General features: G+C 31.4%; 2 long non-coding RNA genes across 3 annotated transcripts; both read left to right on the top strand.

Annotated features, from left to right (window-relative positions):
- The first annotated feature begins 7,756 nt into the window (after nucleotides 1–7,756).
- Nucleotides 7,757–9,168, top strand: LOC138129980 (uncharacterized). 2 transcript variants are annotated; one of them, XR_011159447.1, is made up of 3 exons: nucleotides 7,757–7,844; nucleotides 7,901–7,998; nucleotides 8,045–9,168. It is a non-coding gene; the product is annotated as an uncharacterized lncRNA (long non-coding RNA). The 2 variants fall into 2 exon arrangements; XR_011159446.1 differs by having other exon boundaries at nucleotides 7,901–9,168.
- Nucleotides 9,169–9,403: 235 nt separating this feature from the next.
- LOC138128960 (uncharacterized) lies at nucleotides 9,404–26,806 on the top strand. Its single transcript, XR_011158973.1, has 5 exons — nucleotides 9,404–9,790; nucleotides 11,412–11,565; nucleotides 11,621–11,782; nucleotides 11,839–25,959; nucleotides 26,012–26,806. It is a non-coding gene; the product is annotated as an uncharacterized lncRNA (long non-coding RNA).
- Nucleotides 26,807–27,122: the final 316 nt, after the last annotated feature.

The raw sequence follows: 27,122 nt of genomic DNA, 5'->3' as shown, positions 1-27,122 counted from the left end.
TAATTGTTGATTGCACGGTATTTACAGTTCAATTTTTACCCAGTTACCCATGACGTCACTAGCTAATAACTTTTACGTATGTTTGAGCTAGGATCCGAAACAAATTTGAATTGGTCATAAATAACACTAATATCAATATCTGTTCATGTTGGAATGAACATCAGTGGTGCAAATGACCTGACCTGTTACTATGATAACCAGTGTCCGGACGAAATAGTACCGAACAAGTCGACCAGTACAACTTTGCGTAATACCCCACTCACTTATAAACACGATTCAGCTGGTTCGTTTACAATAACAGGGAACCAGCTGAATCGTGTTTATGTGCGCGCGAGGGATTACGCAAAGTTGTACTGGTCGACTTGTCCGGTACTATTTCGTCCGCACACTGATGATAACTCATATGAAAGTTAATGCCCCATGTGTGCGATTTGCACCACTGATGTTCAATCCAACGTGAACAGTATACTGTGAGCGACAAAAGTATGGAATAAATTCATTAAAAATTAAACAATTTTTTTTTTTTTTAAAATCTTTGAACAGGTCAATTTTAGTTTATGAAGAAATTCTCCCTGTTTTAGTTTTATCTAGTTTTATTCCCGCACCCAATCAAAATTAAAATTTCTATACGTTTGATTGTTTGATTTACCTGCTTGATTTTTTGACTTGTTTTTGTTCGTTATAAAATTTATTTTTTCCAACTTTATACTTTTTTTTCTCAAAAATTTCCTTATGTAAGATAACAAAATTTTTATACTGTCATTTAGACAATTAAAAGGGCTATCAGAATCAAGAAAAAAAATAGGGGTTTTCTATTTAAAAAAAACTATGGATGACGTCATAACTCGAAAACAAATGACTGTTTGGAATTTTCTTTCATACTAAAACATGTATTTTTTAAAACTAAAATTGATTTGTCCAAAGATTTTTTTGAAAAAAAATTTTGTTTTATTTTTTAGGAATTTATTCCATACTTTTGCCGCTCACTGTATATACTTTATTCACGTCTAGTTGAACATTTCAAGGTCAAATAATTTATTTTTTTGGCTCTGTAATTATGTTTTGTAAATAGTGACATGCAGCTCTGTAGTATTATTAGAAGAATCCTTTTAATTCAATAAACTATTGACAGACTTTTTGTTTATATTATTTTTATTCAAAAACTATTTATAACATTCATTTGTTTTTATAGCAACTGCTCACTAATTAATATCAAATATAAATTTAATATTACAACAGCCCCCCTTAAATTTATTTTTTCTTTATTCTATATTCTTAATGCCGGAATTTTCTAAGCAATAGTTATGTTTGAATTTTGATAGGGGCTTCGTTAAAAAATCGGCGACCATTTCACTCGTTTGTATGTATTTGATTTCTATTTCTTTTCTTTGCAATATTTCTCGTATAAAATGATGCCTGATATCTATGTGCTTGGTTCTGGAATGTTGAATTGGGTTTTGTGCGAGGCTCCTTGCACCTTGATTATCGTTCATTATTTGAATTTGTTTATCTATGTCCAACACCTCCTTTAAAAATCGTCGTAAATAGATGGCTTCTTTTGTTGCATCGGATAAAGCCATATATTCTGCTTCTGTACTTGAGAGTGCTACTGTTTGTTGCTTTCTTGCTTCCCAGCTGACAGAACAATTTGCAAAAATAAAAATATATCCTGTGTAAGATTTTCTGTCGTCAGGATTCGCTCCCCAGTCAGCATCTGCAAAACCAATTATATCTTCAACATTTTTTTCGTAAACTAATCCGTAGTCCCTAGTTCCTTTTAAATATCGTAGTACTCTTTTCGCAGCAATCCAGTGTTCCTTTCCAAAACACGTATTATATTGACTTAAACAGCTTACTGCATATGAAATATCTGGCCTTGTTGAAACTGATAAATACATGAGGGAACCAATTAAATTCTGATATGGACACCTTGTCATCTCTTCTTTTTCTTTTTCCGTTTTTGGACACATTTCTTTTGACAGTTTAACATTTGGGTCCATGGGAGTTGAAACTTCTTTTGAATTTTCCATTCCAAAACGCTTTAATAAATCATCAACATATTTCTTCTGACTCATAGTAACTTTGTTTTTCTTTACGTTAAATTCAATTCCCAAACAATATTTTATCTGTCCCATATCTTTCATCTGGAAAATTTTCGCAAGATTTTCTTTCAGATTATTAATTTCTTCCATGCTGTTAGACGCTATTATTATATCATCTACATACACTGCTATTAAAACCATGTTTTCTTCGTTTCCTCTTCTTGTTTTTCTCATATAGATGCATTTGTCTGTGCTGAGCGGTCTTAAGTTCAACTTCTGTAGGTTCTCATCTAATTTTTTGTACCATTGACGACCTGACTGCTTCAATCCATATAATGCCTTTTTCAATAAACAAACTTTGTTTTTGAACAAGACTTCTTCTCCAATTTCATTTATTCCTTCAGGTAATTCCATGTAAATTTCCTCATCGATATCCCCATTCAGGTATGCTGTTACAAAATCCAACTGATGAACTATTAAATTGTATTGTGCTGCGATGGCCATTATTAGTCTTACAGAACATAATCTTGAAACAGGTGCAAAAGTTTCTTGGAAATCTATTCCTGGCAATTGGGCATAACCTTTTGCAACTAATCTTGCTTTTCGACGAGCGATCGTACCATCGGAATTAAATTTTGTTTTCAGAACCCATTTACAGCCTATTACTTTTCGATCACTTGGGCGATCAACTATTTCCCATGTTTTATTTTTCTTTAGAGAATTAAATTCATTTTTCATCGCTTCTCTCCATTCTTCGGATTCTTGTCGTAAAAATGCTTCTTTAATTGTTTTTGGATCTTCTTCAGTAATTTCATTTGTTCTTGAACCTTCTTTCTCCGTTATTTCTTCTTCACATGCTTGTACGTATAATTTCTTAGGTCTTCCTTTCTTTCCTGTATAAAGAAATTTTGGTCTTCCAGGTTTTCGCTTTTCTCTTGTTTCTACTTCTCTTCTTTCGTTGTAATTTTCTTGCAAGTTGTCTATTTCTGTTTGATCTTCTAATTGATTCTCATTATTACTAGCTTCACGTTCTGTTTCTTCATTTTCTGGTTGATTTTCTATTGATTCATTTTCATTTTCAAGTTTTCTATAATTGTTCAAATATATTTCAACTTCTTTTTCTTTCTTCATAATCTCTTCAGAAGTAAATTCTTCCTGCATCGGTTGTTCTTTTACTTCAAAATTATTTACAAATTTTACATCTCTTGTTGCATAAATTCTTTTAGAATCGGGGCACCACACTCGATACGCTCTTCTTTCTGTTGAATAACCCACGAAAATACATTTCTTACTTCTTGGATCAAATTTTCCTTTATTTGGAGTTTTATCTAACCTGTAACCTTTCGTTCCAAAAATTTGAAAGTGTTTCACGCTAAAATCCTTTCCCGTCCATAATTTGTGCGGTGTTTGTCCATTTATACTTCTAGATGGACATCTATTTCTTAAATAATTTGCTGTAGAAATTGCTTCTGCCCAAAATGAGGGCGACAATTGCGATTGTATCATCATACATCTTGCCATTTCTACTAAAGTGCGATTTCTTCGTTCAGCAACGCCATTTTGTTCTGGTGTATATGCCACCGTCATTTCATGTTTTATTCCATGTTTCTCCAAATAACTTTCAAGTTCATTACATAAGTACTCAGTTCCATTATCCGATCGAAGACATTTTATTCTTTTTCCTAGCTGATTTTCAACCATTGCCTTGTATTTAAAAAATGCACTGGCAGCTTCACTTTTCTTCTTGATAAAGTAAATTTCGCACCAACCTGACTTATCATCAATAAACGTAATAAAATATCTTGATCCACCAATCGAGTTTACTCTCATTGGTCCACATATATCGGTGTGAATTAATTCCAATAATGTTTCATTTTTATGTGATTCATTTCTTGAAAAAGATTTTCTAGTTTGTTTTGCTTTCAAACAAATTGAACAATTTATTAAATGTTCATTGCATCCAATATTCAAACCATAAACTTCGTTACTTCTTGCAAGTTCTTTTAATTGTTGTTCATTAATATGTCCAAATTTTTCATGCCACTCTTGTATTTTTGTTCTTGAAATGTTCATACTTGCAGCTGCTGTCTCTCCCTTTTTGTCTAGAATTTCGCGAACATAGTAAAGGTGATTTCTTTTTTGACCAATCATAATTTCTTTTCCATCTTTATCAAGGATGTAGACTTTGTTGTTTTCAAATATCACCGTTGAACCTTTATCTGTGATTTTTCCGACAGATAACAAATTTGAACGTAAATCAGGAACATACATGACATTATTCAAATTGACAGATCGTAAATTATTTTCATTTGACACTTTTATTTTCACATTTCCCGTTCCTCTTATTTTTGTGAAACTGTGATTTGCCAAATTTAGGACTTGATCATTTTGAGCGATATTTTGAAATTGATCTTTTGATGAACACATGTGCGAAGACGCTCCTGAGTCCACACACCACCATTGGCTTTCTGATTTGGTTCTATTGATTTGAAGAACTGTTTCGGTAACTTCTGCCTTTTTCGAAATTTCATTTCTTGCTTTGGCTTTTGACCAACAATTTTCAGCTTTGTGTCCTATTTTCTTGCAATAATGACATTTAAATCTGAATGCTTCTTTGAAATTATTTTTTCTTAAATTTTCCTTTGATGATTTTGGTCCATCTTCTTTCTTATAACATTTTTTAATTAATAGAGCACCCGGAGAATTTTGATTTTCTCTACTTTTTCTTGCTTCATATTCTTCCGTAAGCTTTATTTTCAGTGTTTCTGGCTTCGGTAACTCATCACGAGATTCTATTGCGATCCGGAAATTTTCATATGAATCCGGAATGCTATACAGTAACAATATTGTTACGAGATCATCTACAATTTTTAGTTCCATTTCTTCTAATTTATCGATGATATTAAAGAAATTATTTAAGTGATTTTTCATCGTTTCTCCTTCATTCATTTTGGACATTATCAGTTGTTTTAACAACGTAGCTTTTCTTGCAGGACCTTTTGATTCATAAAGCTCCTTTAATTTTTTCCATATTCCATTTGAAGTTACACAATTTTTTATTTGCCTTAATTCATTGGGATTTATCGCTAAGATTAAATCTGCTCTTGCCTTTTTGTCGTTTTCTTCCCAAATCGTATTTTCTTCATTATTTGGTTTTTCAATAGATCCATTTACATATCCCCACATTTCGTTCTTTACGAGAACTGCCTCCATCTGAAGTTTCCATGTATCATAATTTTCTTTTCCCAGTGGTTCAATTCTTATTACATTTCCACTCATCTTCTTCTATTAAATATTCTTTCTTTTAATATTCTCCTGGGCCCATAACCCTTTGTAGTATTATTAGAAGAATCCTTTTAATTCAATAAACTATTGACAGACTTTTTGTTTATATTATTTTTATTCAAAAACTATTTATAACATTCATTTGTTTTTATAGCAACTGCTCACTAATTAATATCAAATATAAATTTAATATTACAACAAGCTCATCAACGTAATGCGAATTTAGCAATCCTCAATCCAGCGTGAACGGTGTTTACCTGCATGTCACTATTTACAAAACATAATTACAGAGCCAAAAAATTAAATTATTTGACCTTGAAATGTTCCACTCAACGTGAATAACGTTTATTATGTCTCAAATTTGTTGACAATTGCTTCGAAAGGTTATGTTTGTAATCAACGTAATAAGTGAAAGAAATTAAAAATTGTCAAATTGACAGGAGCATAAAATAACCGCACAGTAACCAACAATAAATAAATCATTCTTGAAATTAATTTTCTGGAAGTAAGAGATTAAACCACTAAAGTACACAGATACCTCCAACCTTCAAGAAAATCTAAAATTTGCCAACAAATTTGTTCACAGTAGGAAGATTTACTGTTCTTGTAAAATGGTAATTTTATGACTGACGGGTCTCGAGAGGGTACCTGCTGCAGTGTTTGACCGATCCAAGAATTCTGAATACTTCTGCAACTTGAACTACACCTCGCCCAAAAGTTTTATTACTGTGCAACAGCCTTAAGTGACATTACAAACATTGAAAATGCAAATTTTTGTTCATGCATTATAGTATTTTACAGTAGAAGTCCGTTAGGATAGCCTTTACTGCCGAGCCAGAAATTTTGTGAGACGAGCTCGCAGAGCGAGTCGAATAATACTGGCGAGGCTGTAAAGGCCCTAACGGACGTGTATTGTACAATAGTTTTTGTAATATCTCTACGATTCGTTCACAATTATCTTTTTGAAATACATTTTTTTCAACGCCATCGAAAAAACCGAATGATTAATAAGTGTGCGGAGGACGTCGTCATGTCGACCGTTGTTTGTGAAAAAAAATTGTTTCAATGTTGTTTGTCAGATTTGTTCAACGCTTAACTTTCCGTTGAAAATAAGTGAATGAAATCAATAAAAAACCGCAATCAAGATATTCCCGATGTCCTGAAGTGAGGTCACCGTTATTGCCTGCAAAATCGCGCTTGTGTTAGTGAAGCATCATCTTCGATCTTGTCTCCATTTGCTGCTGTTTGTCAGATTTGTTCAACACTTTCCGTTGAAAATAAACGACTGAAATCAATAAAAAATCGCGATCAAGATATTCCCTGCGATCAAGATATTCCCGATGTCCGGATGGCCGCAGAGCAAGTGAGGTCATCGTTATTCCCTGCAAAATCGCGCTTGTGTCGGTGTTAAAATTCTGAAGCATCATCTTCGATCTCGTCTACATCTGCTAGTGACTTACGGATTTCGATTAATTCAAGGTGTGTCCCATAACATTAAACATTAATTATTGTACCAATTGTAAAAAAGTTGAAAAATAAAGTTTAGATCTACGTTGCTATGGTTATTTGGTCATTCATAACGGCCGCTCCCGCTCATAACGGACACCCTTAACGGACTCCGGCCGTTATGAGGTTGTTTACATGGTGACAAACAGTCCGGATATCCACCTTTAACAACTAGATATTACAAAAAATATTAAATAATCTCTTGTTTGTGTTTAGCCATTTCCGAAAAAAGCAGGATATTTTAATTTCAGTAGACAGCTTTCTTCGGAAATTCGAAAATGTAAAATTGTGCGTTGCATTTTTAATTCCGTTGGGCACATTATCACTCGTGAAATATCCTGTATTAATAGAACCTAATATATTATTCCTACTATATTGAAGTTTTCTTTCGTCTTTCCTAAGTGCAAACATGCAGAATAATAATAAAACATCACGTGTAAACCAGCTCTTTCCATTTTTTTTTAATTTCGCGCCGGATCTACTTGTAGCGTACAGTGAACATTTTTAGTAACATTTATGTCAAGCAATCTAGGAGTGGACAGAGTTTACTATATGTTTGTCTTTTTCTATCTAATAGAGTCCATGTATTTCTATCTCTCACTAATACAAGTAAAAGCATTTGCTAATGGTTTATGCATATGACCCAATTAATTTTGAGGTTTGTGACTTAAAATTTGTTAACTTCTTGCCAGATTTAACGAAGATTTATTTTCATTATTAATAAATTTGCCAGTGTTGAATCCCAGCACCAGCAGCCGTCACTGGAAATTCTTTATTAAATGCACAGACAATTAAACTATAGTAAGACACTTCAATCCCATATAATAATGTTGGAATAGCTTCGACGGTGCTGCTCCGCACGCAGTTGGCCAAAACACTCCGTCGTATTTATTCGTAAAATTATTACCGTTGTATTTAAAACAGTCAAAAAATATTTGTCAAATGTGACACTTTTCTGAAAAAAATAAAAATGTACTTATTAAAGATATAAGACTTTCTGTGAATAAAAAGGTAGGAATTAGTGCCATTTATTAAATGAAAGTACTTACAATAGCCAACGTTTTCAGTATTGAGAAATTGTCAATAAGAAAACAATAAAGAAATGAAAAAAATAACATTTTCTACTTTTTGGGCAATTTGTGAATCTGCTACGTAATTTATAAAGGTAAAAACTTAAGTGATGAAACTTCTTAATAAAGTTATACTTTCAGTTTCAATTCAAGACAAAAAGAAACCAAACAATAGTGGGTGCTCCCGGTACCTATTCTTTTAAGGAGCATGACAAGTTAAAATTGAAACTAAAATACACAGTGGGCCGAAAAAAACGGTACAAATTTTGTTCGTTCATATCTTCCTGAGTTATTAAGTTTTTTAAATGATTAATATACCAGTGAAAAACCCAATATTTATAGAAAAGATGAAGGCCTCTTGCTGTGCAGAGATAGTCCTAACTCAAAAGTTGTGCGTCATAACATGAAGACATGCAAAAATTCTGGTTTTGAAGATTACCTATCTCAACCAGATATGGTTCAATCAATATGCCCTCCATTTTTATTAGCTATCATTTGTAATCGTCTTTGTCCGTCCCCAATTGCAGAAACTACATATTTGTCTCTGAGGTAGCTGATTCCAGCATTCCGTTAATTGTTCAGGAGCCTTCAGCTCAAGGTATATGATTGTTTGTGCCGCTCGGTGCGATGTTGATCAATCACTAGTGAAGACGATTGCAAATGGTAGCTAATAAAAATGGGGAGCATATTGAACCATATCTGTAAAACTTATAATTGAGAGAATTTTTGCATGTCTTGATGTTGTGACGCACAATTTTTGAGTTCTGGACAACAACAACCTTTTCTATAAATATTGAGCTTTTCACTGGTATATTACTCATTAAAAACATATAATAACTCAGGAAAATATGAGCGTACAAAATTGGTACCGTTTTTATCGACCCACTATGTATATATGTATAACAGAAGAGTTGTGTGTTGTGTTGCCTAAATTTACGATCTAAGTGTATTTTTGAATAAAAGAAGTATTGGAAAGAAATTACGTATCGCCTTAGAACGAAAAATTAATTTTCACGGTTTATTTGTAAAAGCCATTTTCTGGAAATTAAAACAAAATTGTTGGATGCATCAATCAATTTGATCATTTATAAAAAAAACTGCAGGACGTAAGAAGAGAATTTAAAAAAAAAATCGTCAAAGACATGTTGCTTACGAAGAAAATGGGGATTTTCAGAATATTTAATTTTAGTTTTGGTTCTAGTTTTTAATTTAATTCATTTATTGTTAATTTTTCTTATAATTAATAAAACGTTGTGCATTTTAAAGACATTTTACATTTGAAATTAATATTAAATGAGGACAAAATTATTAATTTAAACAACTCCATCAAGCATGCTTTATAAAATTAGTTCGGCCAACTGCTCGCGCCGCGCTGGAATCGTGTTTCCAAAAATTGGGTAGCAATGCGACGTCTTACTATAGTTTAATTGTCTGTATTTAATTTGTTAGGTAGGTCGCTTCTTGCGCTTCCGTTCCGTGGCAACAGATGACGCTACCTATTTTTTTCCGAGACGACCCATATTTGTTGTGATGGTGACAACCGAATTTAATTCGGTCAATTCTTCGCTTGTCAACTAACGTCGAATGTAATTTGGACACGCCGTGCGTTCATTTTAAGTGTTTAACCATTGTTTCGCAGTTAAAAGTTTTCACTTGTGCTGCGAAAAGGAATAAATGAAAATCATCTTGTTTCCGTTGGGTTTGGAGTGACTCAACGTCTGCAAGTGCATCAATGCCAGTGGCCAGTGGCGTGCGGGATATGGATTTATTTGCGCCCGGAAAGGAAAGAAAAATTTCCTAATTCTCATCTCCTTTTGCCCTGTTTATTCTTCTCTAGCTTCTCTCCCCTTATTCATCGTTAGCCCGTGCCTCAACTGAAGATACGTGGTAAGTTTTCTGAATTTTGTCTCATCTTGTCGGTGTAGCGAGCCGCTAGCCCTCACGTCAACAAAATGTTTTCTCTGATTTTTTGAAATCTGTTTGGAAGTTATCAAAAAATAAGTGGAGAGGAATGTAGAAAGTAACAGGGGTTCAATTGAAAAGTTCATCGAATTGGCTTTGATCTTTGTCGCTATCTTTGTTTAACCAACTTAATTTACGATGTTGTTGTCTTTTAAAAAATAAAGTCAAAGCCAACTCGATGAAATTTTCACTTGAACACCTGTTATGTATGTGGATAAAAAGGGAGGAAATATTGTCCAATTATCCATCCATCCATCATACGAATATAATTTTATATGTATAAGAACTGCAAAAAAAAGTTTTTGGCAAATATTTATTGGTTTTGTAACTGAAACAGTTATTATGTTATTAATATAAAGTCACTAGGTTATTATCAAATATGCAGATTAGGAAATTTCTTAAAAAAAATGTTCAGACAAGTTTATAAAACGAATGGCATACTACCAATGCTTTTTCTACGACCATCACAAAAGGGAGAGTTGCCTATATTCTACCGGGTTGCAGTTTTTGACCGTAACATTTTTGTATTGACTCGATTTGCAAAATGAACTTTTTATGTTTTTTAATATACAGTGCATTTTTTTTAACTGTTGCCATAGGGAATTGCATGGTAAAACTTATACCCGCTGTTAACTTTTGTTCTGATGAAAATATTCAAACCATTTTTGGAACAAAGTTGAAAGATTTTTTAAACTATCGGATAGATTACAATTCAATTTCCTAAACTGTCGAAAAGTTGTGAAAAAAATATTTGTACCACGCCGGAATAATAGTCCGTCGAGCGGCCGCCAGAATAGCGTCCTTGTCGGCTCAACCAGCAACTGCCTATCCCCACTTTTGATTTTTGTCAGTTTCATTTAAAAAATAAATAGCGAGTTCTTCTGGTGGCTATGATTAAATTTCTTTATAAAAAAAACAAAACGTAAAAACGTTAACTCACAAATAATTCAACACATTAACAGAAATTATCAAAGGAATTGTTCGAAATGTTTTTCATCGACTATTTTGTAAATGTCGCACTGGAATGGAATTTGGTCAGGTTGAGTAAGGTTCTCGATGATAAATAAGGTAACGACAACTCATTGTTCGTTTTTGAGACTCCAAAGTAAAAGAGATGACATTATCGATAAATGCCGTGAGTGTGACAAAGATAGAATATGTCAGGGAGTTTTGTAGAACCAGTAGAACTAACTTGAAATTGTATGTCTCAGACACAGCTTGACAGCTATGACAGATTCAGATTTATTCACGATATATTTAATCTCTGATTTACTGCAATATTTTTTATGCTGCAATATTTGAAATCGCAATAGCTAAAACGTACAGTCTTTCATCTTTACTTTTGCAAGAAATGTTCACATGTTCATCTTGTTCAACAATAGCGCAGCTGAAAAAACTGCATCTTAAGTTTATACGCCACGATGTAATTATTCTCTCAGGTAAGAATAAAATATGATTACACATTAATTTTTAATTGTGTTGGAATCGCATTATGGATTTTCTTATACCTTTTTACACAATTTTAAGTCTAAAAATTTGGTTACAGGAAAAACGATAAAGTGACGAGTTTCTTCTGTAAATTTTAAGACCTGTGAAATGCAAAGTTCCTCCAAAACTTAACAAGTTTAGGCTTGTGGAGATAGAAATATACCTTACTAATTAGGTTTTTTAGTTTGGAACAAGGAAAGGAAACTAACATAGTGAGTACTATCTTAAAATATTTTTACTATGACCAATATACAGCAACACTTACAGGTGTAAAGACACAGTTGCAGATAGATAGACCTAATGGGGGTCTGTGTATTGAGCTGGGATGTTTCACTCTCAAAACTCTTATGTACAATTATTTTTAATTGAACTGATTCTGAAGTAACTGGAAATTATCGAATTCCCTATTGATTTTTGGGTAGTTTACATGTTAGTGAAGCACTGTAAGTCTGAACTGTTAAATATGATTATGATGTGATTTTCAGTAAGTTTTCAACAAAGCCACACAAAGGGAGTAAAAAAGAGGAAGCAACTCCTGAGTTGTTCTTCGGTAGGGATATGGCTCCTAAATACTACATTTGTAAGAAAGAAATCCAGAGGATTTAAATTGGGGGATCATGCAGGCCAGTGTCGTGAACCGCCATGACCTATCCATCGATGAGCATACTGTTGATTCAAAATTTCTCGAACTTGTCAACTGAAGTGTGGTAGTACGCCGTCATTTGAAACCAGTTGTTAGCACAAAAAAGAAGTGGAATGTCTTCACGCAAACTGGGAAGTTCTGCATTCAAAAATTCTGCATAAATATCTTCCTCTAACCATGCAGGAAATTCAAAAGGTCCTATCTAAGGAGAGAAGTTAGATGACATGTAAAGTAATTTCTATTAAAGACATACCACATGATTGCCTAATAGACCAGCCCACAAATTTATATAAAATCGTTCCAGAAATGCTCTTGAAAATAGGTCATGTAGATTTTCTTCCACCCAGATGTGCCAATTATGCGCATTTTAACATCCGCGTCTGCCGAAAATTGATTCATCAGAAAACAAAATCTGTAAAACAAAATTAGGATTGTTTTCTTCTAGATTTAAAAGCCACGTACAGAATTCCCGTCTGGCAGGGTAATCTTCTGCCTGCAAATGCTGCACACGCGTATAATGGTATGGACGTCGTCGTTCAGTCTTCATCACTAGATATACTACAGAAGTTTTCAAAATATTCAATTCCTGATCAACGTCTTTAATGCTTTCGGTATTTTCTTCAAAGGCATCTAAAATAGCCTATTCGTTCTCAACAGTGCGTACAGTCATAGGAATTTTATCTGTCTCGACTGTTCGTGCAATAACACTCGTTTTGTGGTCGGGATGATTCCTGTTAGGAAAACGTTGGGCATAAACCCTTGCTGTCTCTCTAGCATTCCCTCCACATTTTCCGTAAATTATCAATATTTCCACATAATCCGCTGCAGAATACATGATGAAAGAGCATGGTTGACTACAACGGCTGTACTGACGGGATTTGAATGAAATTTTGACACTGACGTTTCCCAAAAGTTTTATAGTTGGTCAGTTTATTGAAAACGTAATAAAATATGCAACCTAACAACAATTACGGGAAATACACCTGGATGGCTTAAAACGCTTTGATTGGTTCTTTTCTTGAATACCGTTCAAGCTAGAAACATTTTTCTTCTGGATTATTTATTTGTCCATTTTTTTTGGAGATTTTTCCTCTTTTCTCTGGGGAGCGAGTTCTGGGACACCCTTCTGTATTACTATCAATTTGCCTCATAAAATTAGAGAACTTTTTTATTTAAACCACATAGAAATATGTCACTATTTTTGGCGATGAGTCTAGTACATGGTATGGTTAAAGACGAATTGTCGCCAAAAGCTCAAGTTTTTTATTTATTTTGAAATTTGGTTTAGTTGTGTAATGGGTAAAATTTCAGAATTTTTAATGTATTTGTAAGATATGTATTAAATATAATTGTTTAAAAAAAATACTAATTTTGCTGTTCAAAGTGTGAGTCATCCATAATTGTTTAAATTATTCATTCAATGGGTGATTCCCCTATTTCATTAATTTTAATATATGCGTTTTACAGCTAAGCGCATACCAATACTTTTGCTGCCACATTTTGGTTCATTTTCTTGTTGCTCATATTTCTTATTTAAGCGCCTAAGTGTAAAATAAATTCTGGACTTGAGATATAAATTGACTAATTTTGCTCTTATGTTATGGCAGGCAGGGAAGTTTTGGGTGTTCAAACTTAAGTAGGTGTCACTGATCGCTTTAAGGACAGTCGCCCTGTTAATTAGCGCATGTTTGAATTTTCTATAATGTTGCTCTGCTCCTTGCAACAAATCAAACACTTCTCTGCAAAATAAATTAAGTATAATATAATCCCTAATAGTAGAGTGATTAAAAATTAAATAATTACCGTGAGGGATACGTTATTTTATTAGATAGTGCCTTTAGTTCGGTGAGTCTTTTGAATTCTGCTATTTGAGGGTCACTGGATGTAGTTTTAAGACTTTCTAAGCAGATTGTACATTCCAAACCAGCATTCACTATCAGCTGATGAACGGTTCTGCCTGTTAAATAATAAAGGCTCTGTATTTCTTCATCACTAGTTTCCTCTATTTCCTCGTCATTTATCGGAATGGGTTCCTCTTCGATTCTTTCAATGGGTTTGGTATTCAAAAAGTCTATTAAATATGAAGAATCATCAGCAGCGTAATTGCCTGACCTGATCGGTTTGAAAAACTGTGCTACTGAGATGATTCTTAAAGCCATTTTAAAGAACTTTGGGCTTGGAACTGGGTTAATGAACCTTACCATCGAAAATAGATTCTCTAACGCATCTTGCGTAAAACGGCCTAAATATAGAAAATTAAAATTTTTTGTTTCCAAGTAAAATTTTGCCAATTCTATAGCATTGGTGGATGCCAAAAGTACTCCCGTTTGAACTGGTTTCCACACTCCTAGAGGTCCAATCTTGATATTTTCAAACAGGTAAATTGTCTGTTGTAAAAATTCTATAGCGTTCGTATAATTTACTTCATTATCTCTCCCAAGCGCCAAAGTTCTCCTACGACTAGTCACTAATTTAAACCATGTATGCATTGTTTCGCAAAACCATGCTGTCGTAATCGCTTCTTTGTGGAGTAGATCTCGTTCCACACAGTATCTCAGAGCAGCTGCTGTATCGTGATTCAGGAGTCTTACTGCCAGACCAACTTTCATTTTGTCAAAATGTGACGGCTTAACGCAAGACTCTGTCAATGATGGAGCAAGCTTTAAATCACCATAATCTATGTGCAACAAACATTTAATATGACTTATGTCGACCACGTTTGTTGGTAGGCAATATGCTTCGACAAATGATTCAGGAATAATGATTTGTTGCCCATTTGTTAAATGACCTCTTAAATTTTTAAAAATATGTGGGGGATCGGGGTGAAAATATAATTTCCTGGAAGGGTCAACTGGGTGCGGGGTTGAATTTTTGATAACCTCATGTCTTCCAGCGTGGATGTTATAAAGCCTCCAGATGGCTTGATTTTGACCACCCATGTCGCTTATTATACCATCCACCTGCAGTCCCATGTGCTCTGCCTTTGAAATAAGGCTATCAATATCGGTTTTGACACTATTTGCATCGAAAGATTTGCCCGTAAAATGGTAGCCAACAACTTGCTTCCACCTAGATGTTACACCAGCTAGCATATACACTAATCCATGTGTGGCAATATCTTCATACTGCTTAGTCGAGGAAGGCAGCGTTGGTTTTCCTAGAATTGAGCTCGTGCTGGGGTCAAAGTCTAATTTAGCCGTTATTGCCATTTCGTCAATTAAAATAGCACAATGTTTCTCTTCTGCAGCCATCAGCACAACTTTTGGTTCCATAGCTGCTAATACCTCATTAAGCAACCCGGGGTAAAATTTCAGATGCTCTATCCTTCTTTGAAGAGTACGGTGCGTTGGTAAAGGTTGACCGATTTCTCTGAGAACGTCATATCCAATTGTACCACATGCTAGTCGCAACTTGTAGGCTTTCATCATTGTGGCATCGGACCATTTGATACCCCTCATAGTTTGCCTACTTAAAGAACATTTTTGGTCGTCGTTGAGAAGCAGAGGTAGATTCTCTTTGATTTTATTTTGTTCCGTTCGTAGCTTTTTGTTTTGATTTCGCAACAAAATAATTTTGCGTTTGTACCTAGCTACTTGTTTTTCCAATCTCCTAACGTATGCATTGCGTCTGAATATATCATCATCGTTAGTGTTAGTCGGGAGAGGTGATGGACTGCCAATATCGGAAGGAGTATTTGCAGGGTCAGGTTTATCAGGTAAAAAATTAGGCAGCATAGTGGTTGCGGAATTTGGGAATTCAACAGAACTTGTAGTAGGAGTAGGTTGAATTTCTTGCAGAGGATCTAGGCAAAAAATAAAGAAATGAAAAATCTCGTCAACCAAAGATATTCATTCACTCAACTACTATTTTTATTGTTTTCAATATGTACATATCGTAATAATATATATACATATACTTAATGAAGAACAAAAAGGTTGTGTTAAAGAGTGTTTTGGTTGTAAAGAACAACTCATAATAGATACGGTAATAATGGAACAAGCTAGAAAAAATAATAGAAATATTTATACCGCATTCATAGACTACAAAAAAGCCTATGATTCAGTACCACATTCATGGTTAATTAAAATTCTTAAAATTTATAAAATTAATTTGGATTTGATTAACTTTTTATCTCATGTTATGACATTTTGGAGAACTACTTTAAATTTATCAATAAACAATACTAAATTAAAATCCGAGCCTATTCAAATTAAACGGGGGATTTATCAAGGAGATTCTTTAAGTCCTTTATGGTTTTGTCTAGCCATTAATCCTTTGACAAATCTATTAAATAGCACTGGATATGGTTTCAATATTAGACTTAATAATACCACACTATCCAAATTAAATCACCTTCTCTATATGGATGACATAAAACTTTATGCATCAAAAAAGAATCACATTTTATCTTTACTAACAATAACTGAAAATTTCTCAAATGATATTGGGATGAGTTTTGGTATTGATAAGTGTAAAATGCAATCAATATGTCGCGGTCATTACGAACATTTAGAATATATAACTCAAGAAGGAGAAATCATTAAAAATTTAAATAAAGGAGAATTTTATAAATATTTAGGTATTAATCAATCAAATCATATTCAACATTCAATTATAAAAGAAAATTTAGAAAAGCAATTTTATTTAAGAATTAAATCTATTTTAAAATCAAAATTAAACGGTAATAATTTAATTAAAGCAGTTAATACATATGCTGTTCCATTACTGACCTATTCTTTCGGTGTTATAAAATGGTCCAAAACTAATTTACAGAACATAAACATTAAAACTAGAGTTCTTTTTACCAAATTTAGTAAACACCATCCTAAATCTGCTATTGAAAGATTTAATTTACCACGCGAAAACGGTGGTAGGGGTTTTTCAAATCTAGAAATACTGCTAAAAAATCAAATTGCTTCACTAAAAAATTATTTCCTCAATAGAGCTCGTTATAACACCTTTTTCAATGCTTTGGTTTCAGCCGATAAAGGCTACACACCTTTAAATTTAAGTGATAATATAATTTCAGACATTGTTAAGCCAAATATACCTGACACAATAGCAAATATAAAACAGAAGTCTTTACATGGGAGATACTTTAAAGAACTGGAACAACCAGAAGTTAATATTCAGGCATCTCATGCATGGCTTAAGAAATCAAATATTCACCCAGAGACGGAGGGTTTTATATTTGCAATACAAGATCGTGTTATAAATACAAGAAATTATAAAAAACACATATGCGGTTTACAATCGATAATTGATAAATGTAGGATTTGCGGATCTGAAGGGGAAACAATTGAACACAAGTAGTTATATAGTGCTGGTTCTGGCTCACTCAAAAATCACGTTTTAGACTCATGTGTTTTGCGTGACCTTCAACTGTATCAGTCATGTCGCGATCAAAACGCTAGTTTTAATTTGCGTTTGTAGATTAGTCAAAACATAGTTTTTGATTCAGAGTAAATTATCTGATCATTACATCCGTTTTGGTTCCATCAAATACATGGTTTTTGATTAATGTAAGTAAGCGGTATTTTGCGTGACCTATATTTTTCCAAACAGGTGTTGTGTGTATGTGTTCATGTACATAACATTGAGGTAGGTAATGGAGTTTCATATCTCTGTGCGTGCATTGCATTTTATAGTAAGTAAATCATAAAAAATATTTTCAATCTAATTGTTGAATTCTAATAAAAGATAAAAAATTTGCATTGTTTGTGACTTGGAAATGTGTTTTGTTTGAGGGTAGGGTATTGCGTAAGAAATAGTGGGCGTTATTTTGTTAACAAGGAGGGGATATGGAGTATTAATTAAGGAAGATTTATCGTTTGATATCAGTTTAATATCAACAGTAAGAATATTTTGCTAAAGACTTTTAATATGAGTTCATTTTTGCAAAGTGTTAATGAAGCAACTTTTTTCGTGCCGTTTGTAAAATCAAGCCAGCTGGAAGTTAATAAAAAATTTCAAGTTAATCGGTTTAGTAAAGAGGATTCACAGTTTGGTAAACAAGTTGTGGTTGATTGTGGGGATTTTAAAACATCCTTACCCCAGCGTTTTACATCGCAATTCACTGAAGAGGCCATTACAACTCTCAACCAGGAGTTAAGAGACGGAAAAACAATTTTTATGATTAGTCGGGGGAACGTTGGCAAAACAACAAATATATCTTTCATTGAAGAATAAAGGTGACAACAATGAAAAATCAGAAGAAATTTGTTCAAGATCTGAAAGTAGTGAATAAGAAGAAAAATTTGTTATTATTGTCACATATACAGTCAATAAAAAACTTAAAATATTTAATTGCAATGTATGAAATTAATAAAAAAATTCAAAGTGTTAAAATATAAATAAACTTTTATAAAAGTGAATATGTGGTGTTTTGTTTGTTTATGAGTGGGGAATAAAATATTAATTAGATACGTAAAATTTGATTATTTTATCTTAATTAAATGACAAGAGCTATAATCACAATAGAAAAAACAATCAATAATGAAGAAAGTTAAATTTAGTGATAAAGTTATTATTCATAATTTAGATGACACTGATGACTTTCGAAAATCAGCCTGGGAAATGTATGCTAGAGATAGATTAAGATTTCAAAAACGAATTAGTGAATTAAGGAAAATTATCGATCCTGTGTTAAATAATCTATTAATGAAACAAAAAATAAAGAAAGATGTCAACAAAACACTGTGTTAAATAAGAGCCACAGCATCCGGCTGTGTTGGGTGAAATAAAAAGCGATGACAACAAAACATCACATGAAATAGGAGACACATTATCCGGTTGTGTTGTTTGATTTTTTTTTATATTTTAATAATAATTTTTAATTGAAAATTCTCTGTACTTTAGGTTACAAACAATGTAAAATAAAACAAATTTATTTTTTAAGTATATTTTTTATTTATACATAAAACTATACACTAAAACACATTTTATCTACTATTTTTTCTAATTTTTCTAATTCTACCAAATTTTGTTTTTTTTTCCTAACTAATTGTTGCTTTACCACTAAATATTTGTTAATTTTTTGAATTTTTATGTCAATTTTTTTATTCATTTTTATAATATCCTGGTACATATGCTTAACTTTAGTTTCAAATTCTTGTTGAATTTGATCAACTGAAGATTTTTCATCCTCCATATAAAATGAGGAAGTCGAGGAACATGGAGACGCCTCTGGAGGTGTTGTAATTGTTTTACCCTTGCCCTTGCCCTTGCCTTTACCCCTAGTTGGCGGCTGGGTGGTAAAGGCCTCCGCTTCCTCATTGTCGTCCACCTGTTCCATAAATCCAATCTGAAAATAATTAAGTTTCTATTATTAATAAAAATTACAATTTTAATAAATATAAACTTATCAATAATCGGAAAAAATTTGAATAAAAAAATTACCTCTTGCAACAATGATTCGGAATCAATCAATGAAGGTAGACTAAAGTTAGTTTCCTCATCCTCCATAGGCTGTTGATAAATTTTATTATTAGTTATTAATTTAATAATAATTAAAAAATACATACCTTAATAACTTTATTTTGAAGGATGTTCACTTTTTGAGTAGACATTTTTTTTTTCGTGAAATTACCAACAATTGTATAAATGAAAACTAGTAATTGAAATAAACAAGAATCATGATTTATATAATAAAAAAATGCAAAGTTTACAAAAAACCCCCACAATTTTTCTGCATGTGCCTTGGTCGTTTAAGTCTACCTCTAAATGGGTGGGGGCTAAGAGTGAACGAATGAAACGTCTTATGTGATAACGCCTAGATGAACAGTGGGAGAGAACGTTAATTACTCATTTGTAGCATAATTTTTTATGTTACCGCCCACAGACGTACAGAGCCATTACAGAATGATTTCTTTTGTATTTATTTTGAATGTGACCAACCCCCAATAAAAGTTGCACCAAAGAAGATGAATGCACCCTTAAATGAAGAGATTGAAGGAAAGAAAAATGTGCCAATTAACACAGGACAACATAAAATGTTTACAATTGAAAATGAATTAAATGCCGATATTGGCAAAAGTTTATTAGGAAATAATTTTGATTTTTATTTTGCTTTTATGGCTGTGTACATTTTCAATTGGATTGGATATTTATTGGTGATAACATTTTGGCACAAAATTGCAGCAAAATTTGGTGCTCTATCAGGACTTGGATTATCAATATCAAAGTGGACGTTTTTGATTCAATATTCAACAGACTGGATATTAAAAGACTACAGCTGGTTTTGTTGGCTTTTAATAATTTTAGGATTAATCGTTTGCATATTTTCATGTAAACGATATTTAAAAATAGTAAGGAACTGGGACATGCTGTCTGTTAATCAACAAATAACTTTAATTTTTAATTAAGTTTCAACCGATGTAATATTTATAAATGTCATGAATAAAATATTAAAAACAAACAATCGTTTAATTTTTTCTTGATTTTTATTCGTAATATGTATTTGTAATTTTTCACTATACAAAATTACATTTACAATATAAATTCAAACAGCAAATATATTTGAAAGGGTGGTTTAAGATCAAAAATAATAAAGGAAAAAAAGCTGCATATAGACGATTGAAATTAAATGAAACAAAATTGAAGTTAATAGAATCATAAATATAACCTCAAATTATATTTTAAAGAAAATTTTTTGAAATTTTATTTCGTAAACGGTACGTTGGAGCCCAAAATAATAGAGGAAAAAAAGTTGCAAAAAGTTGTTATAAATCGAATGGTAAAAACTAAAAGTTGATTGATTCACGTGCATAAGCTCAAATTACAATTAAAGAGTAAAATTGTAAAACTTTAATAGCGTTTATCTCAAAAACTATTCGTTTTATTGAAAAATGATCTATGTAAAAAAACATGCGCAAAGAAATGGAAAATCGATTTATTTAAATCAAAATTTTTTTAGGGTTGATCATTTTGTATTTTCTACACCGTTCAATATTTTTTGAATTTGAGTTTTTATTTAAATTTGTGAGTTTAAGCGATGAAGTTTGATATGCAACTCGATATGGTTCTGACAACATTTAAAAAAACTACCCTTAGCTTAAATTAATTTAATTTTGAGATAAAAATTTGAAATTAAAACCACAAGTAGCATTTTTTATGGAGAATTCAAGGATTTAATTAAAAAAATTTTAAAATGTTTTTAAGTGCCTTTTTTTGGTAAAAAAACATCACTTTTTAAAGAAAAAAAATTAAAAAAGTAACAATTTAAAAACATGAATTTTTCTAAATCCAACCATCATAAACATTTTAAAAAATAAAAATGTTTTAAGTGCCAAAAAGTATAAAATTAAAGTCATTTCCGCCCGACCAAAAACGGGGGTTAAACTTTGTTACTGATGTAGGTTCTCCTAAGATATGTCTCATAGCTGGATTGAAAAGTCAGGACTCTTTTTTTTTTTTTTTTTTTTTTTAAATAGGGGTGTTATATGGTTATTTAATAATAATAACAAAGATAAAAGTATAAACATTTATTTATTTATTCTCAAATACATTATTTTCATCGCAATCATCCCAATTTTCATCATCGGGAGTGTAATTTACTTGAGGGATGACAATTTTTGGTCTCTTCTTCATTTCTTCCCATAATCTTTGCCGTTCCGCAGCACCCTCTTTCCACTTGCGGTCCATGTCTTTCATGTACTCCTCACGATGAGCCTTGTACATGTGGATCGACAAACGATGCTCCAAGCATTTATGGAAGGGGTTGTAGGGACATTGAACAATTCCTTTAAAATAATAAATATATGAAATACAGTTTTATATTAAAAAAAAAAACTTACCATTTTGATTATTGTAACTATCAAAATTTTGGAAATTCATGGTTGTAGTACTCGCAAGTTGACAATTATCAAAGTGTATAAAACTAAGCCAATTACTGCTATATTTATTTCAATGTCCCCACTCTTGTTACATCCCTCTTTTTGTCTCCCACCAACTTTTAAAGAAAGAAACATTTTGCTTATCTTCGGCAAAATATATCCCAATTTATTTTTACTTTAGGTAATTAACATGTTATCACCATTATTTTATTCTTTTTATCTCACTATAAATAAGAATCTTTTTTTGAATATTGACATTGTTTGTGCAGCTTCTTTATTAAACTTCAATGGAAACCGTCACACGTTTATGTAAAAGAGTCTTAAAAGTGGTACGTGAATATTTCTCAAAATTAAAAACTATAGATGAGTTAAATAAATTTCAAATTCATATAAATAATACAATCAAAATTGTTAATAAAGCAATAAAAAACAAATTGCATAAAAATAATGTTTTAGAGTCACTTCATTCTTTAGAATCTAGTTTATCATATTTAAAATATTATCGTTTAAAATTAAAAAAACTTAAACAAAATTTAATTTTGAAAACGGGAGGAAAACTTTCAACTAATTTAAATCGAAATTGCTCTAATGTAAAATGGGAAAATATTGAATCAGCTTTTAATGGAAGAATTCGTACTGGTTTTATATCAACATTAAATATAAAAGACCCTTTAATTTTTTTCAATAAAGCTTTTAAGTGTTTTTCAATTAAAATTAAAAAAATCTTAAAGGAGTCTATGATAAAAGTGAATGTTATTTTCTCCGCTTATTTCATAAAACCTCAAACTGGTGAAATTGACATAAAAAGCTTTTGCACAAAAAATGTTCCAATTGACACTTCAACTAATTTAAAACGGTGGTACAAAGAAAATGTTACCGATAAATTAATGAATAAATTAGAAGAGTTTGCAGAAAAGGATTCTGGATGGGCTCTTCATGAAGTTATAGGGCTTAAAGTAAATATTAACAGGTATGATCCATTAAAGATAGGTTTTTCAACGTTTGTAACTGTACCAAATTTTATTAAAAAAAAACATGCAGTAATTAATGTTGAAAATGATGATAATTTTTGTTTTTTATGGTCAGTTGTATCTGCTTTGTATCCTGCAAAGAAAAACGCTAATAGAATTTCTTCTTATCCACATTTTAAAGATGTGTTAAAATATCAAAATATCCAGTTTCCAATTACAATTAAAGATGTTAGAAAGTTTGAAAAACATAACAATCTTGCCATTAACTTATATTGTTTTGAGCGTTCAAAAATTTTGCCTTGTTCTTTAAGTTCACAAACACATAAAGCTAATATTAAAGTTATCAATTTATTAATGTTGCCAATTAATACTAAACCAAATTTGTCTTTTGCTTCTAAAAAGTCCTTACTTTATCACTTTGTGTGGATTAAAAATTTATCTCGTTTGTTATCTAAACAATTATCAAATCATAATAATAAATGTTTTGTTTGTGAGAGATGTTTAAATTCTTTTACCACTGACAATCTACTCCAAAATCATTTGCGTTATTGCCTAAAGTCAAATCAATGTTGTGTCAAATTACCTGATGAAACAAAGAAATTTTTGCAGTTTGAAAATCATTCTTATAAAGAAAAAGTTCCCTTTGTTATATACGCAGATTTAGAAAGTATTTTAGAAAAGGCATCAGACAATAATTACTCTACCAAATCTAATTCTAAAATATATCAAAATCATGTTGCATTTAGTGTAGCCTATTATCTAAAATGCTCTTATAACGATTCATTCTCTAAATTTAATATTTATCGTGGTAAAGATTGCATTCAGTGGTTTGTTAAAGAGTTGGAAGAAATTTCACAGTTTTGTGATGAACAGCTTAAAATAATTTTACCAATGACAACAATAACAACAACAACAACAACAACAACAAATGACAATTGTCACATCTGCAAACAAACATTTCAACCAAACCAAATGAAAGTACGAGATCATAATCATCAAACAGGAGAATTTCGTGGTTTAGCGCATCAAGTTTGTAACTTAAATTATAAAGATGCTCATTACATTCCTGTTGTTTTTCACAACTTGAGTGGATATGATGCTCATTTTATAATTAAAGAACTATCAACACAGTTTCAAGGAACAATCAAATTGCTACCTATAAATAAAGAAAAATACATTTCTTTTACTAAATATGTTGCAGGCACAAATGTATCTTTACGATTTGTTGATTCTTTTCGTTTTATGTCTCAAGCTCTAGGAAAACTTTCATCAAATTTACAAAACGAACAAAAATCTATAACAAAATTATTTTGTAATACCGAAGAAGAATTCTTGTTATTAACAAAAAAAGGTATATTTCCTTATGATTACATTGATTCATTTGAACGTTTAGAGGAAACCGTTTTACCTTGTAAAGAAGCATTTTACAGTGAACTTACTGAGGAACCTATTAGTGACAGCGACTATTATCATGCTAAAAAAGTTTGGGACTGCTTTCATATTAAAACAATAGGAGAGTATGCTGATTTGTATTTAAAGACTGATGTTCTTTTACTTGCAGATGTTTTTGAAGCTTTTCGTGATACATGCAAAAAAACATATGATTTAGATCCTTTACATTACTTTACTACTCCCGGACTTACATTTGATGCTATGCTCAAAACCACAAATATAACATTAGAACGTTTGATGGATATTGATCAAATATTATTTATAGAAAAAGGAATAAGAGGTGGTGTATCACAGTGTTCAAATAGATATGCAAAAGCAAATAATAAATATATGAGAGAAAATTTTATACAAAATTTAGACAGCAAGTACTTAATGTATTTTGACGTGAATAATTTATATGGTGCAGCAATGTCAGAATATTTGCCATATGGTGAATTTGAGTTTTTAGAAAATTTTAACATTCAACAAATATTATATACCTCCAATACTTCTCAAATTGGTTACATACTTGAATGTGATTTAGATTATCCCATTTGCATACATGATATGCATAGCGATTTACCATTGGCGCCTGAACATATGGTGCCACCAAATTCTACATCCAAAATTAAAAAACTGCTTTTAACATTATTTCCAAAAAAAAATTATATTATTCATTATAGAAATTTGAAAATGTATTTAGACCTGGGAATGAAATTAACTAAAGTTCACAAAGTTTTAAAATTCAAACAATCACCATGGCTTAAACAATATATTGACTTAAATACCAAACTCAGGCAACAGTCTAAAAATGATTTTGAAAAAGATTTCTATAAATTAATGATTAATGCTATTTATGGTAAATGTATGGAGAATGTTAGAAAACATAGAGACATTCGATTGGTAACGAAATGGGGTGGAGGACGCTGGGGACTACGCGCATTAATTTCAAGACCTAATTTTCATAGCTCCATTATTTTTGATGAAAATATTGTTGTTGTTGAAATGAATAAATTAGAAGTTTATCTGAATAAACCAATATACGTTGGTTTTAGTATCTTAGATATTTCGAAAACTTTCTTATATCATTTTCATTACAACTATGTTATTAAAACCTTCCAAAACTCTGCAAAATTACTTTATACCGATACTGACAGTTTAATCTATGAATTTAAAGTTTATGACATATATGAATATATTAAAAAAGATTTTCATCTTTTTGATACCTCAGATTATGAAACTAACAATATTTATAACATTATACAAAGAAACAAAAAAGTACCCGGCCTTATGAAAGATGAAAACAATGGAAAAATTATGTTAGAATTTGTTGGTTTAAGATCAAAAATGTATGCTTACACTGTAGATGACGATAAATCAAAAGAGTATTTAGTTAAAAAATCAAAAGGATCTACAAAATCTTCAATAAAAGCCATCACATTTAATGATTATAAAAATTGTTTGTTCGATCAAACAATTTTAGAAAAAGTGCAAAAGTTAATAAGATCTAAAAACCACAAGGTATCATCTATCAAACAGAAAAAAATTGTCTTAAGTCCATTTGATGATAAACGTATTCTTAATTTTGATACAACTGACACTAAGCCTTGGGGCTATATGTATCAAGCGACACCTAACAGAGAAAAAGAAGAAGAAAATATTAATTATGAGTAAAGTACATATGTGTACATAAGTAAATAATGGAAGGGATATCAACTACAAAATGAGGTACTGCATACAAACTAGCAACACAAATAATTTTATTTTATTGTTGTTGCAGTGCTAACCAGTGTTTCCAAGATGGATCTTTTGTTACAAATCAAAATCGAAGCCCAAGATGCTCTACAGAAAATTTATATGAAACATTTAAATAACCTGATCCTGTATGAAGACACTCATCAAACGAAACTTAAACTTTTTACTCTGATGAACCGAGAAGACTTTATTATTCCAAGTGAAATTTTTCCAAAAATGTCTCTTTACATAAAAAATGCTAATGTTGAAATATTTGTAAAACTGTTACAGAAAAGAAAATTTTTAGATAAGTATGTACACACATTTGTAGATATCTGTAGGAAAGAAAATGTAAGTTTGCTTTCTTATTCGAAATTATATGCCTTGTTAACTGCTCATGGTTTAGAGAAAAATGTATCACATATTTATTATCTGTTAGAGTTATTGTCCAACCACAATTTGCAAAACATTTGCACAAAGGAATTTCCATTGTTGAATATTTTGCAAAACCATCAAACTGTTGTATCATGCATTGATCAATTTGTATGTAATGTTTCATACATAGCTGACTACAAAAAGCTTCAGATAGCGATTTTGTCGTTGAAATTAAATAAAGATGTTTTATATAGATTTAAGCCTCATGAAAATGTTAAACACTCCCAAATATTACAATGGGTAAAGGAAAACATATTCAAAGGAAACAGCGATCCAGAGGCTCAGCTAGGTTGGACTTGCGGTCCAGACTCAGCGAGATGGCCATCAACAAAGCTCCAGGATTATAAAGAAACTTTGACTCTGTTAACATTATTATCATCTATTCAATAAAACACTTTTCATATTTTTTTTGTCTTTTATTTATAAATTTTCTTACATAATTAAGGTGCTACAACTATTTATCTTAAATACTACCTAAGTAATAATAACAATAACTAAATAAATAAATAAATACATGGGTACCTACTTATAACCTATCTAACTAAAGATATTATGTTTTTAATTGGTATATATTTAGCTATTCTATCATGCAAAATTAAACAATAAGCAGTTGTTTTATCAGGTATATTTACACTTGTTTCAAATTCTATTCTAATATCCACTGCACTTCTTTTTAATTCTTCGTTTTGTTTAGAACAATCAATCACTGCAATTGGTGCAAT

Source organism: Tenebrio molitor, chromosome 4 (assembly GCF_963966145.1).
Source record: "Tenebrio molitor chromosome 4, icTenMoli1.1, whole genome shotgun sequence".
NCBI lineage: Eukaryota > Metazoa > Arthropoda > Insecta > Coleoptera > Tenebrionidae > Tenebrio > Tenebrio molitor.
Note: the sequence above shows the minus strand (reverse complement) of the source record. Positions and strands in the feature narration are given on the sequence as shown.